Below are 21,924 nucleotides of genomic sequence, written 5' to 3'. Positions count from 1 at the left end.
TTTTGTCAAAGGCGGAGAAGAACACCCAGGGCTTTGTTTAGACCTATCGAAAATTCTAGCCACTGGGGGACCAAAGGCAGGCTAGGGGAACTCATATTAATGTTAAATAACCTCATAAAATGAAGTTTTCATGTCATGTCACCTTTAAAGTATAAGAGAACTACAACATCATGTGGTTGTGAACTACAAATATGGCCCTTTTCAAGCCAAGCTATCCTCACCCTCCGGGCGCTCCATCATGGGACGCGCCTACAGAGACCCAACTCTTTGGGAACGTGCATACAATTATCTCCACAACTCCGTTACCTCATAAGTAACAAAAAAACACAATTTGTGCTTAAAAGAGACGAGTTAATTCATAAACTGTCTGTCTGTCTTTCCCTTAGTATTTGATTGTGTCCCTCGCTGATCATTAAATGCCAAGCTTGTCAGTTAAAAGCCTAACTGTCCCTTTACATTGTCAAAGTATCCCTAACTTGTATAAAACCACTTTACCCTTAAAGTTGGTCTCTCGCATAAAGCCTTTGACCCTAATACATTATGACCGCCCACCTACTGTGCTTGGTCTTAAGAATAGCCCAAAACAAAACTTAATACAGTTACAATATAAACAAAAATAAAAGTCCCAATAAGATCTCTGTTCAAAAGAGAAAAGCCCAACACAAAACGTTTTACAATCCAGTTCAACTTAATACAATTCAAACAAACATAATATCTCTGTTCAACTAAAATTTTCAGCTGTAAACATGCATAAAAAATAACACATACCTTTCCTTGTTTGGTTCACCCCTGGTCTGTATCTGTAAAACCATAACTCTCTGTTAACAGATCCTTTACCTCAGATCAAGAGTATATGGTCCGTATTCTCTGTTAACAGATCCTTTACCTCAGATCAAGAATACAGATTCTGTTACATACTTTTTCAATACTTCCCGCGACCAGGGTTCTTGTACGCTATCAGAGTTTGTCAACTCTGACCTAGACAAAGTAAAAATAGCAAGTCAACAAATGACCCAAATTTACTAAACCAAAACTCTAATATTATCGTCCTCCTGTTGAGGCCTAGCAGACTCTAGTCTGCTAAGACCAGGCTCCCAACTGAACGTCACAATAAAAGGTTCTTAAATGGTTTACGTTACCAGCATCGCAGAGGGACAGCAGGCGCACCAAGCATAAAGCAGTCCATGAATGGGGTTTTGGAAAAGGATCCCCTTACCATTTTCTTTTGTGCACCACGGGTTCTGCTTTATACTGGTGCCGCCGTGGGTCTCTCCTGGATCTGGTTCTGCAATCCTGCTGCTCGACAACGCCAATTGATGAAGAAAGTGTTTTGTCCGTCTCTTCATAAACGGAGTGACTAAATTCAGTTGAGTTCTGGATTTTAATAAGTATTTATCAATCTGCAGATTGGGAGAGAAAACCAGACCTCTGGGGGAGTCACGTGGGATCGCCGAGTAAGATGGTCGCACATTAGAAGCTATCCAGAAGCCCCACCGAATTAATATCAATTCATCCGTTTATTTCTTCATATTTGTTCATATTTTTTGACGAATTTTTGTTTGAGAATACTCCATCGTTAATTTCAACCAATTTATACCGACTGACGCACAGAAAATATAAACTATGGCTTCCTCCAAATACTTCAAGTCCACACGTGGGAAACCTGCTTCCAGTGACCCCAGTGGTGCTAGCCCAACACGAGTTGAGCAGGATGCTAGCCTGGAAACCCTTTTTGCTGAAGTGGGTAAAATTAGCGCCACGCTACATAAGGTCGCTTCAGATGTTTCAACGATCAAAGAAACTACTGCTGAACTAAAAAATGTAGTAAACGCCATGCAAGAACGGCTGACTGAGGTCGAAGGCAGAGTATCGGACATTGAGGACACTAAGCAGCAACTGGTGGGCAACAGCGAGCTACACGACAAGCGCATAAACACCCTATGGGACCGTGTGGAGGATCTGGAGAACAGAAGCCGTCGTAACAATGTGAGACTGCTAGGTCTATCAGAGGGTCTCGAAGGGGACAACATGGAGGCATGCATTAACAAGATCCTGTCAGAGGGGCTGGGCTTGGACGTTGACAGTGAGTTCGAAATTGAAAGAGCACACCGCTCTCCTGGATCCCGCCCGACTAACGTTCAATCGCCGAGACTGGTCATGATGAAATTCCTGCGTTCTACTGCGAGAGACAAAGTTCTCAAAGCTGCTAGGGAGAAAGGTGGAGCAGTGTGGTGTGGATGCAACATTTCCCTTTTCCCAGACATGACAAAGGAGCTAGCTGAGAAGAGGAAGGCCTTTTCAAAGGCGAAGCAACTGCTCCACCAAAAGAAGGTTAGATTCAGTCTCGCTTTTCCGGCGACACTAGGATTTACATGGAGGAGGAGGAGCAGAAAGTTTCATGATGCGTCGGAGGCTGTCAAGTTCATCGAGCAACAAATGACTGTGACGGAGCACAAGGTCGGAGACAACCCGGATGGAGAATAAAACGATGATGAAGATCTGCGAAAATAACAAGGAGAATGAGAGAGGTATGTTGGGGCTGGACAGTGTTTGTGTGGCTATCTGAACTAGGGAGCTAGTCGGACATTCCACAGACCAAATTGTTTTTTTCTTTTTTCTTTCTTTCTTCCCTTTGACTGTTTTAAAGGGGAATGAGTCTCAAGTTGGTATTCGGAGGCCTGTTTATGTTAATGTGTTCTCCTCTATTGAAGAGGATAGGTTTAGGTTGACCAGTTTGGTCATGTTTGTTTACTTAGATATTTTCATTATACTCAGTAATGGTACACACGTCTTTGATTATAATATTGGTACAAGAAGGTCAGATAGAATAAGACTGCTGCTATTTATCTATGCTTGCATACATTTTTTATTTTCTCATTACGTGAATGGCAAATAATTCATATGTTAAGGTAGTGTCCTGGAATATTAATGGATGTGGGAATCCGGTTAAACGGAAGAAGGTACTTTTATATCTTAAACATAAACAAACTGACTTAGCATTCATTCAAGAAACACATCTTAAGGATGAAGAGGCCAAAAAATTTAAAAGAGACTGGGTAGGGCAAGTTTATTTTAGCTCCTTTTCCAGTAAGAAAAAATGGAGTTCTTATTTTGGTTCATAAGAGGCTGAATTTCTCAGTGGTGAAAGAAACCAAAGATGACAATGGAAGAATTGTATGTCTTGAAACCATCATAAATGGTATGCAATTAACACTCTGCAATATATATGCCCCCAATAAAGGTGACCCATATTTTTTTCACGAGGTCAATAGCATAATCGGGAATGCACAAGGTCAAGTGATTCTGGCTGGAGATTTTAATCAGGTTCTAGATGGTGTACTGGATAAAAGCAAACTTTTAGGAACCCGAACATCAACACCTAAAGATAGAGCTGCCATTCACTCACTGATGGAGGACAATGGTTTGATTGATATATGGTGGTTGGTTAACCCGAGAGGTCGAGAATATTCATTTTACTCCCACTGCCACAAATCCTACTCACGAATAGACGTTATTTTGATATCTCAAAACCTGATTAATGATGTACTTGATAGCAATATTAATGCTATGTTCCTGTCAGACCATGCACCTGTTGACCTCTGTATAAACATACAGTCAGATAGATCAAGACGAGGCAGGTGGAGAATGAATACATCCCTGCTGCATGATGAGGTATTAAATAACGAACTAGCAGCGGATTTGTCATCATTTTTTGAGATCAATATGGGAAGCACAGACAAAGTAGCAATGGTTTGGGAAGCATCAAAAGCTTATGTTAGAGGCAAGATCATTGCACAATCTTCCAAGAAGAAAAGAGAAAATATGAATGCCATCAAGAAATTAGAAGCGGAATTGAGTGAAATGGAAAGAGAACTGGCCAGACAATATTCTGATAGCTTGTTTAATAACATCTGTAAATGTAAATTCAATTTACATGAGATATTTAATAAAAAGGCTGAGTATGCTTTGTTTAGATTAAAAACAACCTTCTATGAGTCAGGGGAAAAAACAGGCAGGCTTTTGGCTAGACAGCTCAAAGAACAAAGCTCCGCATAAGTAATTCCAGCAATAAGATCAGAGGGTTCTCTGGTGACTTCCTCCAAGGGAATCAATGAGGTCTTCAAAAACTTCTGTACAGATCAGAAGCTACACCAAACAAACTATCAGTGCAGAACTTTTTCATGAACATAAATCTTCCAAACCTTTCGCCCGAACAGGTAGCCCTCTTAGACAAATCAGTGACTCAGGAAGAGGTGAAAAATGCCATTCTATCAATGAAAACTGGGAAATCTCCCGGAAGTGACGGGTTCCCGGTAGAGTACTATAAAGAGTATATAGATATAATTGCCCCTATACTGACCAATGTATTTGATGAGGCTTTTCAGACTGGCTCACTCCCACCAACTCTGAATGAAGCACTTATATCACTGATTCCTAAAAAAGGTAGAGATCATACAGACCCTGCTAATTTCAATTAGCCTCATTAATGTTGATAGTAAAATATTGGCCAAAGTAATGGCCTTACGGCTTGAAACGGTTTTACCATACATTATACACACAGACCAAGTGGGCTTTATAAAGGGTAGATCTTCAACTGATAACTTACGAAGGCTTTTACACTTAATGTGGCTGAACTCTTCCGACACGGCACCAGTGGCTGCTATCTCATTGGATGCTGAGAAGGCCTTTGACAGGGTTGAGTGGGGTTTCCTGCACTCGGCCCTGTCAGGGTTTGGTTTTGGCACTGGTTTCAGCAAATGGATAAAAATAATGTACAACTCCCCCAAAGCAGCGGTCATGACAAATGGTGTAACTTCATCATTTTTTGATCTCTCCAGAGGAACACGACAAGGGTGCCCCCTTTCGCCACTCCTTTTTACAATTGCCCTGGAACCTCTGGCTGCTGCAATTAGAGCAAACCCCTCCATTAAAGGAGTGAAGGGTGGTGATAGCGAGCACAAACTAATGCTTTATGCAGATGACATTCTTTTTCTGACCAGTGATCCTAAAAACTCATTGCCTGCTCTGATGGACACCATAGGTGAATACTCTAAGCTTTCGGGTTACAAAATCAATTGGACCAAATCTGAAGCAATGCCCATATCAAAACACTGTCATCCACAAGTAATAACACAACATAACTTCAAATGGATTACTAAGGGCATGATCTACTTGGGTATTAAATTAAGCTCAGACCTACATGAGATGACTACTCTCAACTTTGATTCACTCCTTCAGAAAACCAAAACAAACTTAGGAAAATGGGGGAAGTTAAATTTAACTCTGTGGGGTAAAGTAAATGTTGTTAAAATGATAATAGCCCCACAATTTAACTATGTATCCATGATGCTACCGCTCAGCATACCTGATCACATTTTTAAAAAGTATGACAATCTCATTAAAGACTTTCTATGGGCTGGGAGGAAGCCCAGATTTAAGTTGAGTAAATTGTATGCACCCAAGGATAAAGGAGGGCTGGGTTTGCCGGATGTTAGACTATATAGTTGGTCTTTTGAAATGGCCAAGATAGCTAAACATTGGAGTGGGACAGAGTCTGGTTTGGAGTGGGCCGCTATTGAAAAGACTCTGGCCGAGCTGTTCCAGCCTATAACTGTAATATCTCAGCAGTCAACTGACAAGGAGAGAGACAAGAACCCAATAATTAAATACTCTAGGGAGGTATGGGCAAAGGTTCATAAAATACACAAGGTTTCACATTGCCAGCAGCAATATGCATCACTTTGGTTAAACTCCGAAGTCAAAATAGGGAAACAAACTGTATTTTGGAGGGGATGGTTAGACAAGGGAATACATACAATAAGTAATCTCTATAAAGATGGTGTATTTAAGTCATTCACTGAATTAGCCCAAGAGTATAATCTACGAGATAAAGGGGATTTCTGGAAATACCTGCAGATAAGACACTGCTTCACAAAAAAGTGCCGGCCAAATGAAACGGGCAACCCAGTAATTGACTATCTTCAAAACCCACTCAACCATAAGGCATCATCATTCTACAGTAGTTCAATGTATTTAACCAGCAGCACGTGTGACGATTTGAGGATAATTTGGCAGAGGGACCTTGACTGTCTGATTGACGATGATACTTGGAAACAGATTTTGACTGATAATGGTAGATATATAAAGGAAACCAGAGGTAAATTCACTCAATATAAAATTCTACACCGGTACTATTGGACACCGTGCAGGCTTTTCAAAATAGGATTAATAAGTACCGACACATGCTGGAAATGCAAAACAGAGAGGGGCACATTTGTACATCTCATATGGGAATGTTCTATGGTCAACCCATTCTGGCATAGAGTATTGGATCTCTTAGAGGCATGGGTAGGACTATCTCTGCCATTTTCCCCACGTTTATGCCTTCTGGGTGATAAAACAGAAATTCCACAACTGACAAAAAGTGCCCATTCAGTTTTGATGGTTGGGATAGCCTCAGCTGCCAGAATTATACTGAGATATTGGAAAGCTCCCACATTACCGACACTTAATGAATGGAAGGCTCTGATGAGTGAAACTGCTTCATATGAGGTTATGTTGGCGAGAATTAGGGGCAGAGGGCACGTGGTTCTGGGAAAATGGGATTACTTTATGGAATACCTGACATCTCACTAGCGGACTGCGGGGAAAAAAGAGCGGCCTTTGCACACATGTTCCGATCCATTTTGTTATCCTCTTACTTTTATTTTAATGCCGTGGTGTATGATCGGTCGTATACCTTTTGTAGCTTGTCTTTTCTGTATGTTGTTTTCTTTTAACCAGGACCACGCAACCAATATGTAATTTTTGTATTCTTGACTTCTTTTTTTTTCTTCTGCACACTGTACCTTATGAGATATGTACCATGTATGTTCATAAATAAATAAATAAACTTTAATTCCAAAAAAAAAAAGAAAACCAGACCTCTGACAATAAATGACAACACAACACCAGGCTTAGGTCTCAATCAAGTCTCTCTCCACTCTGAAGGACAGAGGACCATCTTTTATAGGGCACAAGAATGTAAACATAGATAGTGACAGTCAGGCAGTAATGACGTTACAACAGTCTCAGAGAAAGAGATTAACAGCTCCCAACACATGACCACTCAAACTACAGAGTTCATAGTTGGAGCTCTCCTTGTAGTCATGACAAGGACCATTTAGCCAGTACTTTCTCCTGATCTCAAACATCTATTAACCCTGACACATAGACACAATCTACTCTTATTAATAGCAAGCTTACATGAGAACATACTAACTAGTATCCAATGACTAGTTCTCTTGATAGATATTAGTGAATAATGTAAGCACACAGGAAATCTAAATTTCTTCCACAATATATAGTGCAGTGTTTCCTTCATGGCTAAATTTCTGCCGCCACGGTATCAGAAATCAGGGCGTACAACATTTTAGGCCGTCTATCAGCAGTGATTGTTAGAGGGTATGTTTTTAAATTTTTTGCAAATTTAAATCAAGTTAACTGGTGATTTTCGCTGTAGGCCGTGTGGCGCCCCTGGGGGGGGGGGGGGTACTGTCAGGGTTTGAGGGGTGACCTAGTGGTCACTGCGTGTCATTGCAGCGTTCTTTATATTTTCCTTCTCACCACCTGTTCCCTGTTTGCATTGATTACACCCCTTATACATACCCTCTGTTTTCCCTCCTTCTTTGCCGAAGAGTTTTGTTATGCTCGAGACCTGTTCTAGATCCTGCAATATACTTTTTACCAGCCACGTTGAGCCGCTGCCGTACCCCTCCCTGGACACTGGATTGCCTTCCCGATCTCGGACCCTGCCTTTCCTGACCACGTTTTTTGGATCATCCCTTTTAGTTCCTTCTACGGCTTGTTTTCTGTTTTGGTACCAAAGCTTTGCTCGTGAGTTTTCAGTGATAAACTTTCCGTTCCGCACTCCGTTTTTGGGTCCTCCTTGCAGCTAGCCCTGACAGTACACCAGTATAAAGTGAGTCTATATAAAGAAATGTCATGAACAATGGTTAATTGTCAGCAAAATGTTTTAATTTCCCATTGTTCTCTATTGTGTGGCTCAACCATTGTATTTTGTTTATTTTCTTTCATTATTCAGAAGAGAGCCACTACTCAGGGCCGGCCCAAGGCATAAGCAATCTAAGCGGCTGCTTAGGGACCCTGTGGCTACCAGAGGGCCCCCAAAAGCAAATGAAATGACAGTTTAATGTATTATGTAAAAATATATATTCTTTTTTAATTGGCAACGATAAGTGACGCAGAGGGGCCCCAAAATCAATTTTGCTTAAGGCCCCATAAAGGCTTGGGCCGGCCCTGCCACTACTGTTGCTTATACTGTTGCCTATTTTGTGCCTATTTTAGCTCCTCAAACCTTGAAGATTAATGCTGTTGTCAGAGTGCAGTCAGGGAATAAAAACCCACAAATAAATATAAACAATCATTACATTCCTGTGTCCGGTCTGACTATTACCGGGCCACAAATACATTGATGAAAAAAAATTATATATATATATATATATATATATATTAAGGGCTGTCAACGAATATTCTAAATTCGAATATATATTCGAATAGTGGTAAAAAACGAATTTCAAATGTGAAAATGTATATTCGAATGTTAAAAAAAAACCTCAGCGGCAGCGCGTCTGTCTGCTTTGCGTGTGCGCACGCGCCTGAGCGTCACTGCTGACAGTTGACTTGCGTGGAAGATTTCAGAAAGTACAGAACCCAGCTTGACCGCAGCAGAGAAAGTGATTGTAATCCCCCAAAATCTAAAGATTAATGGTAAACTTTTTGAGCCTACAGCTAAAGTAGTGTGTAAACTATGTAAAGTAGAGTTAGCTTACTATTCAACAACTAGCAACTTGAGGCTACTCGGAGCGTTCAATGTCGGTTCTATACTGTAAACTTTTAGTGTAATTAATATTTGTTTCAATCACTGAATGAAGCCTGCCATATTTGGGACAAGAATTGCGACCTTAAATTGCTCGCACAAAACTCCTGATCCGAGGGGTGTTCCATCAACGTCGATTAAGGGAAAGCGAGACTTATTTCGCCAAGTCTCACTTACTTTAGGGAGAGTTCCGTTCCATAAAGGTGGATTATTCTAGTTCTAGCTACGTAACCAAGGTTCGGAACTAGCCTGATCCTTTTCAGGCTAAAAGTCAAGCAAAACTAAAATGTGTTGCAAATAATTTCAAACAAGCGGAAACAGAATCTCAAAAGACAGTTCCGTCGAGTAAATTCCTGAGCGCAAAGCACTTTAGTTCAGGAGAACTAAGGGTGCTTTCACACCTGACATGTTTGGTCCGTTTCAATCGGACCATGGTCCGTTTTCTCTGAAAGTACGGTTCGTTTGGAGAGGTGAGAACACGCATTCGAACTCTAGTGCGGACCAAACAACCGAACCATGGTCCCCCTAAAAAGATGGGACTCGGTCCGGTTCCAAGTGAACCATGGTTCGGTTCGGTTTAGGTGTGAACGTAATTGGACTTAATATTGACCTATTCCAGGAAGCAAACCTAAATGTAGTGCATTGTGGGTTGAAAAAGGAATTTACACTTGGCGGAGACAACCGTGCCACTCTTTAGCAGCAAAGTGAGTTGAGGGAAAACGTGGGCGAATGATGAAGTGAAGGAACGGCAAATATGGGCTGATGATCATATTGCAGAGATACTTGTGAAGACACATTTGAGTAGCGAGGTATTTAAATTATTTAGTGATATACTGAAATAAAGCGTTGTTATTGCACAGTGGACCAATGTTGGTTGAAAGTTAAAAACGTAGACAGCTAAAAGTGCGTGATGTTCTATGAAAAAGTGGTAGCTCGTCAGACAAAAACATATAGTTCCCATGGTTTGATAACCTGGATATAATCCTGAGTAAAAGACCAACGAGCAACCCAAAAAACGTGGTTGTCTCGTCTCGTCTCGTCTCGTCATCTTCCGCTTGTCCGGGGATCGGGTCGCGGGGGCAACGACCTAAGCAGGGAGGCCCAGGCTTCCCTCTCCCCGGCCACTTCCACCACCTCTTCCTGGGGGACCCCGAGGCGTTCCCAGGCCAGCCGAGTGACATAGTCCCTCCAGCGTGTCCTGGGTCTTCCCCGGGGCCTCTTCCCAGTGGGACGTGCCCGGAACACCTCACCAGGGAGGCGTCCAGGAGGCATCCTAATCAGATGCCCGAGCCACCTCAGCTGGCTCCTCTCGACGCGGAGGAGCAGCGGTTCTACTCTGAGCCCCTCCCGGATGACCGAGCTTCTCACCCTATCTCTAAGGGAGAGCCCGGACACCCTGCGGAGAAAGCTCATTTCGGCCGCTTGTATTCGCGATCTCGTTCTTTCGGTCACTACCCATAGTTCGTGACCATAGGTGAGGGTAGGAACGTAGATCGACTGGTAAATAGAGAGCTTCGCCTTTCGACTCAGCTCCTTCTTCACCACGACGGACCGATGCAGAGCCCGCATCACTGCGGACGCCGCACCGATCCGCCTGTCGACCTCGCGCTCCATTCTTCCCTCACTCGTGAACAAGACCCCGAGATACTTGAACTCCTCCACTTGGTTCAGGATCTCCTCCCCGACCCGGAGATGGCACTCCACCCTTTTCCGGTCGATAACCATGGCCTCAGATTTGGAGGTGCTGATTCGCATCCCAGCCGCTTCACATTCGGTTGCGAACCGCTCCAGTGAGAGCTGAAGGTCACGGCCCGATGAAGCCAACAGGACCACATCATCTGCAAAAAGCAGCGACCCGATCCTGAGGTCACCAAACCGGACCCCCTCAACACCCTGGCTGCGCCTAGAAATCCTGTCCATATAGGTAATGAACAGAATCGGTGACATAGGGCAGCCCTGGCGGAGTCCAACCCTCACCGGAAACAAGTTTGACTTACTACCGGCAATGCGGACCAAACTCTGGCACCGGTCGTACAGGGACCGGACAGCCCCGATCAGGGAATCCGGTACCCCGTACTCTCGGAGCACCCCCCACATGAGCCCCCGAGGGACACGGTCGAACGCCTGTTCCAAATTTCACAAAACATGTGTAGACTGGTTGGGCGAACTCCCATGTACCCTCCAGGACTCCGCGGAGGGTATAGAGCTGGTCCACTGTTCCACGGCCAGGACGAAAACCACATTGCTCCTCCTGAATCCGAGGTTCGACAATCCGGCGGACCCTCCTCTCCAGGACCCCCGAATAGACTTTCCCAGGGAGGCTGAGGAGTGTGATCCCCCTAAAGTTGGAGCACACCCTCCGGTCCCCCTTTTTAAAGAGGGGAACCACCACCCCGGTCTGCCAGTCCAGAGGCACTGTCCCCGATGTCCACGCGATGTTGCAGAGTCGTGTCAACCAAGACAGCCCTACAACATCCAGAGCCTTAAGGAACTCCGGGCGGACCTCGTCCACCCCAGGGGCCCTGCCACCGCGGAGCTTTTCAACCACCTCGGCGACCTCGGCCCCAGAGATAGGAGGGCCCCCCCCGATGTCCCCAGACTCTGCCTCCACGTCGGAAAACGTGTTGGTGGAATTAAGGAGGTCTTCAAAGTATTCCTTCCACCGATCCAGGACGTCCCCCGTCGAAGTCAGCAGCGCACCGTCCCCACCGTATACAGTGTTGACAGAGCACTGCTTCCCCCTCCTGAGTCGCCGGATGGTGGTCCAGAACCTTTTTGAAGCCGTTCGGAAGTCATTCTCCATGGCCTCGCCGAACTCCTCCCATGCCCGGGTTTTTGCATCCGCGACCGCCAGAGCCGCGTTCCGCTTGGCCTGCCGGTACACATCAGCTGCCTCAGGAGTCCTACCAGCCAATAAAGCCCGATAGGCCTCCTTCTTCAGCTTGACGGCATCCCTCACCTCCGGAGTCCACCACCGGGTCCGAGGGTTACCGCCGCGACATGCACCGACCGCCTTGCGGCCGCAGCTCCGGTCAGCCGCTTCAACAATGGAGGCCCGGAACATGGCCCATTCGGACTCGATGTCCCCGGCCCCCCCCGAGACATGATCGAAGCTCTCCCGGAGGTGGGAGTTGAAGCTCCTTCTGACAGAGGGTTCCGCCAGCCGTTCCCAGCAGACCCTCACATTACGTTTGGGCCTGCCAGGCCTGACCGGCGTCCTCCCCCACCATCGGAGCCAACTCACCACCAGCTGGTGATCAGTTGACAGCTCCGCCCCTCTCCTCACCCGAGTGTCCAAGACATGCGGCCTCAAGTCCGACGACACGACTACGAAGTCGATCATCGAACTGAGACCTCGGGTGTCCTGGTGCCAGGTGCACATATGGACACCCTTATGCTTGAACATGGTGTTCGTTATGGACAAGCCGTGTTTAGCACAGAAGTCCAACAACAGAACACCACTCGGGTTCAGATCGGGGGGGGCGTTCCTCCCAATCACGCCCCTCCAGGTCTCACTGTCATTGCCCACATGAGCATTGAAGTCCCCCAGGAGGACGTGGTTGTGCAACACCAAATCATAACAATTAAAGATAGTATTGCGATCGCTGCTGTCCATTGTTGTTCGTTACAAGGAAGTGATTTTCCCTCACACATTTTCTGTCCAATAGATTAACAACCTGTATGACCGCATGTCATTGGTTTTTTTTTTACCTTTAGTTGAGTGAGTTCTAAATATTACCGACACTGCCACCAGAGTGAGTTATATTTTCTAAACGAAAGCTAGCTAGCTTTAGTTAGCTTCCGTTACCTAGCAACCTAGCATAATACTCGTAGCAATGCTACTACCTGCTAGTGTTACTTGTTAGCCTCCTAATTGTAAATTTTGAAGCCATACTATAGCGTTTGTCATATAGTTTTTGTCTATCGGAAAATAGTCGGTTGGAATGTTCAGAATCACATATTTGTGACGGTACTCTGAGGGGCCCGCTTTCGAACGATCACATATATGTGACGCTACTAATTAACGGGTTAAATGTCAGGTTTTTTTTCAAACGTTGGTTTGCTTAAAACGGGACCGTGTGAACACTAACCGGACCTAATGAAAAATGCAACAAAGTAGCAACTCATCCACTGATTCGGACCAAGCAAACGGACTTAAAGTTGTGAAAGCACCCTGAAGTTCGGAAACGTAAATTTAGACTTTTTGAAGTGCAGATATGAATGATTCACGTGTTTAGGCCTACTTCATCTCCAAAATATATATTAATTTAAATTAACAAATAAAGAAATAATGTCACTTTATCTGTTTTCAAAAGCCAATTGACATAAAATAAGGCCTTAGAAACTAAGCAGAGCCTCAAGAGAAGTTACAATCAATTATGGCGTATCCGTTCTTTGACAAGCCTGTGGTGGATGAAGGTGTTCAGATTTTACAAAGAGAAGCAAAACAACTTCATGTTTGGCCAACAACAAGAGGCTGAATGGGGATTTGAACTCATGAGTGTAAGGTTACAAGTCAGTCTCTCTATCCTCTCTGCTACACACCAACTGTTGAGATCTTATGAATAGAAAGGGCAGAGTATTACCTTTGGTCAGCTTTGTGACAAACAGTTGATATTTCAAGGTGAAAATGCACATGGTATATCAGAATGATGTCATCCTGTTTAACAGATTATCAAAATTATGACAGGCCAAAAGACTGCAGCTGGCTTTGAACCTGTAACCTTGCAGTACATTGTCTGAGCTTACTGAGCTATTCTCAGTGTTGAGAACCATTGTGGTCAGTTACTGCATAGAAAAGTAAGCTATTTGTTCTGTGGCAAGCATTACAATATTTGGTTGAAGTTTCAACAGCTGTAATTCTGTGATCTTCTGAGATATCAAGGCGGAGGCAGGCAGGCAGGGCAGGCCAGCTGGATGAAGCTGTCTTGGGGGCAGGGCTGAAGAGAACCTGTCTAGGTAGAGAGGGGTAGTCCAGCAAGGGGTCTGTGTTGCTCCAGCATCCTCTGTTACATCCTCTGTTGTTTCTCTCAGCATGCTCTGTTGCACTCTGTTGAGCAGGCCTCTGCAGGACCTGTAAAAGTGAAGAAATGATCCATGTCAGTTGTAAAAAATGAAGCTTTTTACATCTACACTTGACACAGACTTCAGTTTTGACTGTGAAATGCAGTGGCATCACTTGAACTTGAATCCAAATGTGTTGAACTGATGGAGACCCGGCCATGCAGTCACTCCAAACATTTGGCTCGATTCCAGGCTCTGGCAAGAGTATTTAGCTCTAAACTGGTCAATATACACATCTGACCAAAGACCAGCTCGACCTTTGCCTGTAAACAGTGATTCTGACTGTCAGAGACCTTTAAATAGGCTGACCGAGTGAAACTAGCCTGGCTAACGTAGGTCGCTTTCTCAGGAAAATGACAAATGAAATAGGCCTGTTTTGAAAGATCCTATATACTGGCTATCTTCAGTAGACTCTTGTCTACAAAAAGCAGCCCTCCCTGTTTTAGGACTAGAATTTTGTGAATTTCCATATCGTTTACACACTGCCAGTGAGTGAGCGAGCCGAGTCTGTCACTGAGGCTAAGTCAAAACAATGTACTGCCGGGACGCAGTCTCACTCCACTTGCAAGTTTTCAACAAATCCCCAAAATAATCGTAGCATCTGGCTACAAGCACAATTCCTACATCTCCTAAAGGCTTCCCTCCTCGAGGTTTGGTAACAAACATATTCTTGGTCTCGACCGAACTGTAAAATGGTGAACTTATGAACATGACGCGACCAAAACATGGCTGCCGCCTAAGCTTATGCGGTCTCCCTGGCGCATTGGCTTATTACAAAGACTTTCTCGACCCAAATCAAAATTCTGAGCCGACAGGTCTGTGGGGAATTGCTTGTTCTCCTAAAAGCTGCCCTCCTCTACCGTTTTGATGAATTCGCTGAGATGCTACATGATTCAGTAATTACATAGAGGGAAAAAGCTAGCTACTTTTCGAGTTCAGTTTTCCGTCACTTCAAACTCACGATCTAAAGGTCTCAAAGTGCTCAAACCTTCAACATAATTCAAGAGTAGTGTACTTTCACGAACCCAATCATTGATTATAGCTTAAAATGTGTAAAAATAGGACTTACCGAACGTGGCTGCCTCCAACAAGGCTTTCAGGTGATTCCAGTTGATAACAACAATGGCCGCCGGAAAATTATTTATATTCCTAACGGCGATCTGCGATTGGAAGCGAAATGAGGGTGAGGGTGGGGCTTGGTCAGCACACCATTTCCAGAAAGGATGTGTGTGCGTCTCGCCAAGCTCGCGCGTGTGTCAAGTAAGTTGACCACCTGTCCCTCTTTGCGCTGTATAGCACAGCATTTTCAATATGCGACGTGCGGAACAAGGGGTGAAAATGCTGTGCGACACAATGCAAAGTGGTCACCCTAGTGTCAAGGGGTAGGATGAGTCTGTGAGAATTTGGAGCGCGCGCACTGTGGAGCAATTCAATTGAATTCAATCATATATTGACATACCAAGGTGAAATTATTTTTGTTTCTAAAGATTGATGTCGTCTTGAACCCTATTAGGTTTGAAATACAATCAGTCAAAATTATATTTGATTTATTAACCAAAAAAATATTGAAGCAATTTGTACATTTACATAAATACAGTTCTTTCAGCCATTTTGTATTGCATTTCTTATTCAATTTGACCCTTTATAAAAACATGTATTCCACCCATCTGTAACAAATTTCAAGTCGATTGGATCTATGGTTCATGAGAAGAAGGGTTTTGAAGGTTGTACCAAATTTGGACAGTACAGCCAAATCCATCACGGCGGACCTTATGGGTTCTTGAGGCTGTTTTGTTCCCCATGAGAAATAAGGCATGTATACCAATTTTCAGGCATTTTGGAGTAATGGAGCGCTGGGGAAATCACGTAGACTTTGGGCGTGTTTTATAGCGCCACCTATGGGCGCACATGGGCCACTAGCCGTGTGGGAGTAGTGAGGGAGTGATGGCTTGGCTGGTCGTGTATTGCATGCCGCACTATCTGATCAAAATGACAGTTCTCTCTACAGTCAGAGTTCGCGCAAGAAGGTGGAACGTAAGGGAGATACCCTTTCCTGAACTTGTAAGGGCGTAATAGTTGGTGAAAGACCCAGAGAAACACGAATATCCAACGAGGCAAAATCCCGGACGCATTTTTTTAGGTCTCGAAAAGAGGACATGTCTGGGCAAAAGAGGATATTTGGCCACCCTATATAATAGGCAAAGATGAAGGCAGGTAAATTGCATTTTATACTAGAAAATGTGGTGTGTGTAGCAGATCTCAGTGTGTCAAATTGTTGTGTGTGTGTGTGTGTCTGGCCCTGTGCCACACAAGTTGTTAAGGCCTCTCAGTTATATTTATTAAACTTTATGTTTATGTTTTATGTATAAAGATGTATTTGTTTAGCTATAATGTAGCTCCCATCACTGAGTAAGTCTTTCTAAGTTTACATATGTTTTATGTAGGAGAGAGAGAGAGCACACACGCGCATGTGTTAATAAGTAAAGACCTATTAGGGGGGGCACATTCACTGGACCTTTTAAGGGGCCCAGCAATTTCTATGGGCGGCCCTGGTGACAAATACAACCTTTAACTTGCACTTGAACATCACATAAATTCAACCAGGCCAACTAATTATCACTGATCACTCGACCTAAAAGGCAGGAGTGTGCACCCTTGGCATACAATATGGCACAATTGCTTTTTGCTTGGACATAATGTGCGTTCCTGTTGCTTTCCTAATTGTGTTGATTCTGACTGCACACGTCACTGCTGTTGCGTGCCCTTATAAGGAGCTGTTGGGGCGTGTATGTATGCAAATTTAGGAGCACGAGGACGCGCTTTCAACTTAAGACTCTGATTGGGTAGCACAGCTCAGAAAACTTCTGCTGTGTAGGAACACATTTTCAAGCGTTCATGAATTTGGCCCAATGGGTTTCCTTCTCGAACATTTTCAGAAGTTTCTTCTGAAATGTTTCTTACTGGCTTCGGAAAAACAACGAAATTGGTGTAGTAAACAGACAGGTGGCTACCAAGTCTGGTAGCTAATAGCCTACGACAGGTAACACTTTACAATAAGGGTGCATGAATTATCATTCATTAATACATTAACTAATGCATGAATCATCATCAGTTAATACATAAAGTACTTAATGATGCACTGATCATGAACACATCATTTGGTAATAGGGAGTCACATATGATTTACTATTAATTAAATCTGGAATCATGTATAAATTCCTATTTACATTAACACATTAACTGATAGGTGAGTTAACTACTTTAGTTAACCGTGCAAACTATGACTGTTAGTTAACTGTGTGAACCAAAACCCTGAGTTAACAGGGTAATTCATGTGTTAATTTCCACAATGGCGGTATCCATGGATTGAGACGGTAATTCATCATTTGTTAATAGTAATGTGCCTCCTCAAGTAAAGTCACAACATGAGTTACATTCACTAATCATTAACTAATTATTCACTCGACAAATACTTACTGTTTTTTTCAGAGAGACAACTTTTAAATAAACTCTATTATGAGTTGGAATCCTGCATTACAGTCAATAACTTTTTGACGAATTGATGACTACCATGCTGTTTGCAAAACGTTTTATTTCACTTGAACAACACATGCAAGGCCACCTTTCTAAGAAGAAGTCCACTTGAAATATCGACCAGATCTTCCGTAGAAAATGTCTGGCTGCAACAGATCCTGGACCGATTCATGACGGTGAACTTCTATCTTCGAATGTTAATTTTCCACTATCCCCTAAGCTCAGCATTATACATCAACTTGAAAAGGGTGAAAGCTAACAGAGAATAATTAAGCATTTGAATGGCAAACTACGTGGAGCTGACTGACCTCACTCATACAAACTTAACAATGCTTTTTTACCCATTATAGTTAGACCTAGACTAGCTAGCTAGTCAGCCAGCTGACAGGCTCTAACCTATCTATTAAGAGACGCTGAGGTGATTATCGAAATGATCAAAAACAGTATATACTAAAATGAATGTGGCAAGCAACTTCGCCAAGCAAAAAAAAATGAAATAAGTTGCAGCAGTTTGTCTTTACTACAATTTAAAAATCCGCGATGGGACTGAATTTAACCCTTCGTAGGTTCAGAGACTTTTTATAGTACAACATAGCTGTCAATCAAAAGGAGATGCAGTCTTTCCACACACCCTCCAATCATCACGCAGAAGCCCAGCGTCCAGGCCAGCCCACTCCTCTATTCACCTCCAGAGACGCTGAGCGTCCATGGCAGAACATAATCGCAGCATTTATCCAATGAGCTTATAGTTTTGAAACACTGAAAAATCTCTTCAGAGAAGCTTCACGATGTCCATTGAAGCTGGCCTTGAACAGGGAAATGCACTGTGAAGCTACGGGAATGTATGAGAAGGAAATTAGTTCGTCGACCTGCTACTATACGCTAGCCTGATGTTGTCATACTCATAATTCTAGGCAGAATCTAGTCTGAAAACTCTCCGTTGGGCTTTGAGTACGGAGCGTGTTTCAACCGAACTCGTAAAACAAATGCCTCTACGCTCAATTGGATAGACCTACAACCAATCAGAGAAACATATTATTTTATTTGTTGAAAACGAATTCAACCGAAGGGCTCTTTCGTGACGTTGTTGATTACGTTACTGTTGATCATCTGTCCATCATCGTATAAAGCCCGCCCTGGCAATTTCATTGTCCCGATTCTGGGTTTTCTGTAGTTGTCCCCAATACAAGTCCCTCCAGACCCAACTTCCCGAACACATTTTTTTGTTGGGCTGGCAGCCAGGCTAACTATACGCAGCTGATTCTGAACTAATTTGTCTTCGAGATGAAAGTGTTCTAACACATCTAAAATTTTAACACTATAGTAAATATTTTACCATTCATTTTTTGATATTTTAAGGGAAGCTGAGCTTCCTTTTCAGTCTTGAAGAAATCGCCACTGCTAGAGGAGTTCACCATCATGAATCGGTCCAGAATCAAGGATCTGTTGCAGCCAGGCATTTGGAAGATCTGATCGATACTTCGAGTGGACTTCTTCTTAGAAAGGTGGCCTTGCATGTGTTGTTCAAATGAAATAAAACGTTTTGCAAACGGCATGGTAGTCATCCATTCGTCAAAGTTATTTTGACTGTAATGCAGGATTCCAACTCATAACAGTTTATTTAAAAGTTGTCTCTCTGAAAAGACAGTATTTGTCGAGTGAATAATTAGTTAATGATTAGTGAATGTAACTCATGTTGTGACTTTACTTGAGGAGGCACATTACTATTAACAAATGATGAATTACCGTCACAATCCATAGATACCGCCATTGTAGAAATTAACACATGAATTACCCTGTTAACTCAGGGTTTTGGTTCACACAGTTAACTAACAGTCATAGTTTGCACGGTTAAATTAAGTAGTTAACTCACCTATCAGTTAATGTGTTAATGTCAATAGGAATTTATACATGATTCCAGATTTAATTAATAGTAAATCATATGTGATTTCCTATTACCAAATGATGTGTTCATGATCAGTGCATCATTAAGTACTTTCTGAGTTATGTATTAACTGATGATGATTCATGCATTAGTTAATGCATTAATTAATGATAATTCATGCACCCTTATTGTAATGTGTTACCCTACGACAAACTGCAAATGTGGACTTCTTGTTGACCTCGACCTACGGTCTCGGTTAACAAACGTTTTAACAAATCTCGGTTTACAAAGGCGTTTGCAGACCTGTCGAGGAGTAAACATTTGCTGTTTGTAGATCTGTCAAAGCCCATATTTGTTTTTTTATACAATACAACAACACGTAGGAAAATCCCAAATCAAACACGACGAATCTGGAGCAGACACCATGTTGTCAACATCTCCGAGGCAACCGCTTGCTAGGTCTGTAAACCGTTTGCGGACCTTTTGCGGACTTCTTAGAACGTCTCTGGACCAATAAGAACAGCGTATTGGTCCAATTATAATACTAGTATATAAGAAACCTTTTTTACCACCTGAAGCAAAATCACTTGTTGGAACATGCAGAAAATGTGAGTTTGCGCCATGGTATTGATAGGTAGGCTATTGATAAAAAGCAAGGTTTGAAAAAGCTTAAGTTACTTGACAGGTACATGCTCCCTGGCCGCAAACATTTCTCTCACACCGCTCTGCCTAAACTTTATGCCGAGTGTAGGGGAAAAGTTGAGGAAGAGACTTATTTTGCTACTGTTTTGGTCTCGGAAACCCGTATTTTAGACATACATTATGTTGAGGTCAGATCAGGACACAAGCCTCTGTAAGTAGCCTCTGGTATGACACCAGGCTGTACCCAACGTCCACTTTGACATAGAACTAGCTGAATCATTTGCCTGTGCAACAACATTCTCAAACATTTCCTGTGATAAGCCATTTAGTGCTCTCATTGACGTCATCCTCAATAAAATGCCTTGTCCCGAAAAAGGGTTCTCAGAGTTTGGACGGTACAGGGAGGCAGGTCACTCTGGCATCAAAACTGCCCATCCAGAGTAAACTGACTCTGGGGACTCGTTAACAAGGCCAAACAAACATTCTTCCCATTTGATTCCTGAGATTACCAAAGTATGATTGTCAATGTGACCAAAATATATCTGTATGACGTTTAACTCTTTGTATAAATATCTGTTGGAATCATGTTTTAGTCAGACTACCTCGGCTGAGATTGTCTCGCGCATGTGTTCCCAGACCCGTGCAATAAATGAGCCTTTGTATCCGATCTCTGACTAAAGCCTATTCTTGAAGTTTGTGCCGTTTTTGTCCACAACACTACTACTACAGATCTGTGGTCTATCGTCTTAATTATCATTTTCGAATGTAAATATAAATATCTATATAGATAATTTTTTACCCATATTGCCCAGCCCTACTTGAAAATGTGTTTTGTGGAAGAAATTGCGATTTCCTGTGTGCTTACATTATTCACTAATCAATAGAACTAGTCATTGGATACTAGTTAGTATGTTCTCATGTAAGCTTGCTATTAATAAGAGTAGATTGTGTCTATGTGTCAGGGTTAATAGATGTTCGGGGTCAGGAGAAAGTGCTGGCTAAATGTTCCTTGTTATGGCTACAAGGAGAGCTCCAACTATGAACTCTCTAGGCTGAGTGGTCATGTGTTGGGAGCTGTGAATCTTTTCCTCTGAGACTGTTGTAACGTCATTACTGCCTGACTGTCACTATCTATGTTTACATTCTTGTGCCCTATAAAAGATGGTCCTCCAGCCTTCAGGGCTGAGAGAGACATGATTGAGACCTAAGCCTGGTGTTGTGTTGTCATTTATGGTCAGAGGTCCGATTTTCTCTCCCAATCTGCAGATTGATAATACTTATTGAAATCCAGAACTCAACTGAACTTAGTCACTCCGTTTATGAAGAGACGGACAAAACACTTTCTTCATCAGTTTCTACACAGCAGAAGTTTTCTGAGCTGTGCTCCCCCGCTGTGCTCCCGAGTTTGCGTACATACACGCCCCGACAGCTCCTTATAAGGGCATGCAACAGCAGTGATGTGTGGAGTCAGAATTGACACAATTAGGAAAGCAAGTTATGTCCAAGCGAAAAGCAACCGGTGCATTATCATACCAGTAAGATGAGCAGTGGAATTGTTCTCCACTGGATCTAACAGTGTGCACACTAAGCAAGATTAATTATTATCATTATTTAAATCCGAGGATGTCTGTTATGCCAAGCCGTTTTATCATTTACGTAACCAATGAATTCTTGATATCCAGAATTTGAATCCTTGATATCAAGAATTCGAATTTTGGATATCAAGAATTCATTGGTTAAATGATAAAACGGCTTGCCATAGTCTGTAGAGTTGATGTGAACGCAATCACCAACGATTTCTCATAACTTCATTAACACTTCACAGGCAGTTTTCTTAAATGCGATTCCTTTGATCCTTGTGTTTTTTAAGGAATTGCATTGAGACAACTCTGGCCGATTTACCACTGCTATTTCGAGTTCG

General features: G+C 42.9%; 1 long non-coding RNA gene across 1 annotated transcript in view; it reads left to right on the top strand.

Annotated features, from left to right (window-relative positions):
- Nucleotides 1–1,740: 1,740 nt before the first annotated feature.
- LOC146300631 (uncharacterized) overlaps nt 1,741–21,924 on the top strand; it is a 34,381-nt gene continuing 14,197 nt past the window's right edge. The window contains exon 1 of the long non-coding RNA XR_014729426.1: nt 1,741–2,528. This is a non-coding gene — a long non-coding RNA (uncharacterized LOC146300631). The remainder of the gene's footprint in view (nt 2,529–21,924) is intronic.

This window comes from Hypomesus nipponensis, chromosome 2, assembly GCF_054491055.1.
Source record: "Hypomesus nipponensis isolate SF chromosome 2, ASM5449105v1, whole genome shotgun sequence".
Classification (NCBI taxonomy): domain Eukaryota; kingdom Metazoa; phylum Chordata; class Actinopteri; order Osmeriformes; family Osmeridae; genus Hypomesus; species Hypomesus nipponensis.
Note: the sequence above shows the minus strand (reverse complement) of the source record. Positions and strands in the feature narration are given on the sequence as shown.